At 42.2% G+C, this 4,591-nt stretch overlaps 1 long non-coding RNA gene across 2 annotated transcripts in view; it reads left to right on the top strand.

Moving 5' to 3' along the window:
- The first annotated feature begins 224 nt into the window (after positions 1-224).
- The window catches only part of LOC121040875 (uncharacterized), a 17,601-nt gene continuing 13,234 nt past the window's right edge, over positions 225-4,591 (top strand). The window contains exons 1-3 of one of the 2 annotated variants that reach the window (XR_005795483.1): positions 225-235; positions 2,306-2,311; positions 3,110-3,112. This is a non-coding gene — a long non-coding RNA (uncharacterized LOC121040875). Of the gene's footprint in view, positions 236-2,305; positions 2,314-3,109; positions 3,113-4,591 lie in introns of both variants that reach the window. The other variant, XR_005795485.1, reaches the window with a different exon arrangement.

Below are 4,591 nucleotides of genomic sequence, written 5' to 3'. Positions count from 1 at the left end.
GTTTCTAAATATAATCAATAACTTAGATTATAAAATAAAATTTATCCAGGGGCACCTGGGCGGCTCAGTCGGTGAAGCGTCCAACTTTGTCTCAGGTCATGAACTCATGGTTCCCGGGTTTGAGCCCCGCATTGGACTCTGTGCTGACTGCACAGGCTCAGTGCAGCTCAGAGACTGGAGTCTGCTTTTAATTCTGTGTCTCCCTCTTTCTCTGCCCTTCCCCCACTTGTGCTCTGTCTCTCTCTCAAAAATAAATAACATTAAAAAATTAAAAAATAAAATAAAAAATAAAATTTATCCAAAATGAAGGACTGAGGATATGATTTCACTGATTTAAATAAACTGTCATATTTGAACCATAATAGTTTAGGTATTTAGGCATTATGTAATTGTTTTTATAGATTTACTCGGAAAAACCTCACTTTTTATCATGTCCTTTTTTTTTATGTTTATTCATTTTTGAAAGAGAGAGACAGAGCACAAGCAGGGGTGGGGTGGAGAGAGGGGGACACAGAAGCAGAAGCAGGCTCCAGGCTCCAGGCTCCGAGCTGTCAGCACAGAGCCCCACACGGGGCTCGAACCCACAAACCGCGAGATCATGACCTGAGCCGAAGTCGGACGCCCAACCGACTGAGCCACCCAGGCGCCCCAATATCATTTCCTTAAAGTGACTTCACGTTATGTTCTTCCAGTAACCAATGATGATAGTAGTGTTTTTAGCAGAAAACATCATCTTCAAGCCCTCAGCTATAGCTCTGGGGTGGGAATAGGGGTGCAGATCGGGGCAGAGACAAGTTGTTTAGGATACCTGGAAATGTTCCTACTTTGCGAGCTTTAAGAACTTAATAACACTTTCATTCTTCCCTCTCTACATTCATTTTGAAAAGGTGCCCAAAAAATTCTTTCCAGCAAGGAAACAACAGCGTCCAGAAAACCAGGTTTTGTCCTGCACTAGAAAGCGGTATTCAAACAGGGGGCCCAGCTATTCAGTAGGAAACTCATGCCAGCTAATTCAGACTTTCACTCGAAGATTGAATATGACCAGCGCTGCTTCCAGCACCTGTAGCAGATGGTCAGCGGAGCCGACACTGCCCCAGTCAGCACATCTCCGTCTTTAAATCCCCATGTACAAGTCACAGATGGCAGGGGGAGTGTCACTCTGTGGGTCATGGGCTCTGAAAACAGACCTCAGCCCACCTGAGACACACTGCTAAAGACATGCCTGCCTCGACTGAAAATGAGCCAAATCCAGGCTCTGCCCTGGGGTAATCAGAGCACTGGACAAAAACCAGTGCAAACTCTAAGTGTGTATCTGCAGAGTGAGGGCTTATATGCACCCAGTATATTTAAATCTCGACTACAACACACAGAAAAAATCATTAACAGAAACAAAAAGCTATTTTTTTTTCAATATCTTCTTCCTCTCTTTGAAACCAGTAGGAAGAACATCTTATAGGTGAAACGGAAACAAATGTTTTCTCACCCTCCCCTCTTCCAAACCCCTTGACTTTAATGAAAGGTTACCACAGGATGGAAAGGTCCTGTAAACCTGTTTTGTTTGCTCAGGCAACAGTTATTAGAATTGGCCACCACTGTTGAAAAATCATGAAGTATCCATCTACACATCTATTTTGCTTGTATACCTTAGAAAAATAAAGACCATTTCATCTTAGCTCGTTGGAATATCTGGCCATGACCTCAGTGGAGATGTGTGTGTCACTAGTGTGCTAAGAAGACAGATGCCAGACTTCTCCTGCTGACTTACACCTGGGCTGCATCACTCACGGATTTCACATGCCTGGTCCCTAGTTTGGAACATTTGAAACACTTGTTCTCAAACTCTAAAGTGTCTCATATCACCCAGAGGGCTTGTTGAACAGATTGTTCCATCCCATTCCCAGAGTTTCTGATTCTATAGTGTCTTGAGGCTCAAAAATATGCATTTCTAAAAAGTTTCCAGATGATATTGATGATGCTGTTCTGGAGACTGTAACTGAGAACTATTCCTCTAGAACTAAAGTCAATCAACTAATATTTGTAGTATGTTCTTAATCCAATATCGCGTTCTATGGCACTTATGAGAAGAAGTTCCCTCAAGTAATATGAACTCCATTCATGGGTGTATTAATTTGCTATGGCTGTTATAACTAAAGATCACACACAGAGTGACTCAAATGACAGAAATTTTTAGTTTTCATTTTGTTTAAGTTTATATATTTACTTTGAGAAAGAGAACAAGCTGGGGGATGGGGCAGAGAGAGAGGAGTACAGGGGATCTGAACTGGACTTCGTACTGACAGCAGAGTCCGATGTGTGGCTTGAGCTCACAAACCATGAGATTATGACCTGAGCTGAAGTCAGATACCTAACCAACTGAGCCACCCAGGCGCCCCAACGAAAAGTTATTTTTTAACAGTTCAGAGGCAGGAAGTTGAAGATCAAGGTGCCAGTAGGGTTGCGTTCTTCTGAGGTCTCTCTCCTTGGCTCAAAGATGGCAGCCTTCATGCAGCCTCTTCACATGGTCTTCCCTGTGGGAGCATCTCCCTGTGTTGCCCTGGGGTTCCCTCCAGAGATCCCAAAGGTGTTGCTGAATGTTCTTGGTCTTATCACAAGAAAAAAATCAAAGACAGATGTGCAACACAGTGGACTAGTGAAACAAGTGGGATAGTTTATTTTAGTTCATTTATTTTTTTTTATTTTTATTTTTTGATTTTTATTTTTGAGGGAGAGACCAAGAGCTCGCAAGCAGGTGAGGTAGGAACAGAGACAGAGACTGAGAGAGAGAGAGAGATGGGGGTGGAGGGAAGACAAGTGTGAAAGTTTATTAAAGCAAAAGAATACTCTAGAGATTTGGGAGTGAGTGAACTTGAGAGACAGAGAGTGAGCGAGTGAGCTGTGCACCATAGGAGTTGAGTTCCTAACTTTTATTGACAGTTGTTAACTAGAAGGTGAATATTTATTGCTTGAAGTGGAGATGCAAAGTTTCATGCTTTTTCTTCCTTATTTGGTCAGGGATTTCCTGTCACGGCACCCACCATTTGGGGCCTGTATAATTTGATTTGGCTTTTTGTAGAGTGTTGGCAAGACAGACCTCTGACTTTCCAGATAGCTGGTCATAACATCCTCCTTGTTGTTGACCTCCAGGTGTCCTGTTAGAAACTAACCAACTGCCACTCTAATACCAATGTCTTCCTCTTTTTATAAGGATACCGGTCGTAAAGGCCTTGGGCTCCACCATAATGTCTTCATTTTCACTTAGTCACATATTTAAAGACCTTATCTCTAAATATAGTTATGGTCACTATATTAGTCAGGGTTCTCCAGAGAAACAGAACTAAGGGGATAAAGAGAGGGAGGGAGAGAGAAAGAGACATCATGAAGGATTTTATAGAAAGTGATTATGGAGGCTGAGAAGTCACATGATCTGCCAGCTGCAAGCTTGAAACTCAGGAAAGCTGATGGTGTAATTTAGTCCAGGTTCTAAGGCAAAAGAACCAGGGAGCTGATGTTCAAGGGCAGGAGAAGATGGATGTCACAGCTCAATCAAAGAGCAAATTCATTTTTTTTCTGCCATTTTGTTCTATTCAGACCTCAATAGATTGGATGATGCCTTAGTGCTTTGGTGAGGGAGATTTTCTTTACTTAGTCTACTGACTCAAATGCTAATCTCTTCTAGAAACACCTTCACAGACTCCTCCAAGAGTAATGTTTTACTACCTGTTTGGGCATCCTTTAGGCCAGTCAAGTGACACATAAAATTAACCATCACAATTATATTTGGAAGTGCTGGGTATTGGGACTTCCACATATGAATCTGTTAGGGACACAACTCAGCTCACAAATGAGGTAAAACAAATCACATGAAGTAGAAACTTATAAAACTTCTCATACAAACTTTAGGCTGTCTTAGCCTTATCCTCAGAGGAACTTGAAATTCTATCTAGGCCACTATCTAGTGTTTGAAAAACATTATCACAAGCTTGCAGTCAGTGTTTCTGAATCCTGTGGCTAAATTTCCTCTTAGAGAATCCTTCCTTTCTTCTCTGTGTCTGGAACTATTCCTATCCACATGATATATTTGTGGGTTTTAAATTGGTCTAGCTGCACTTAATGGGATAGTTGCCCACAATTTCATTAGGACAGATAAATATAAAGAAAAAAATCAGTATAAATTCCACCATCCATATGTCTCTACCATTAATTTTTGGTGAACATTCTTTAAAACTTTAATAACACTTTGTTCATGGGGCACCTAGTGGCTCAGTTAGTTAAGGGTCCATCTTCGGCTCAGGTCAAGATCTCATGGCTCATGAGTTTGAGCCCCCAATCGGACTCTGCATTGACAGCTTGGAGACTGGAGTCTGCTTTGTATTCTGTGTTCCCCCCTCTCTCTGCCCCTCCCCCCACTCAAAAATAAATAAACATTATTATTTTCTTTTAATTTCCTCATGAATTCCTCTCTCTCCCCCTCCTACCCTTCCCCCTTTTACTCCCCCTCCTTCTCCCTCCTCCTCCTTGCCCTTCTCCTCCTTTCCCTCCTCCTCTTCCTCCTCCTCCTCCTCCCCCTCCTCCTCCTCCTTCTTTTTCTTCT

Source organism: Herpailurus yagouaroundi, unplaced genomic scaffold (assembly GCF_014898765.1).
Source record: "Herpailurus yagouaroundi ecotype Mexico unplaced genomic scaffold, PumYag 29, whole genome shotgun sequence".
NCBI lineage: Eukaryota > Metazoa > Chordata > Mammalia > Carnivora > Felidae > Herpailurus > Herpailurus yagouaroundi.
The sequence above is the reverse complement of the archived record's forward strand: the minus strand, read 5'-3'. Positions and strand labels throughout refer to the sequence as shown.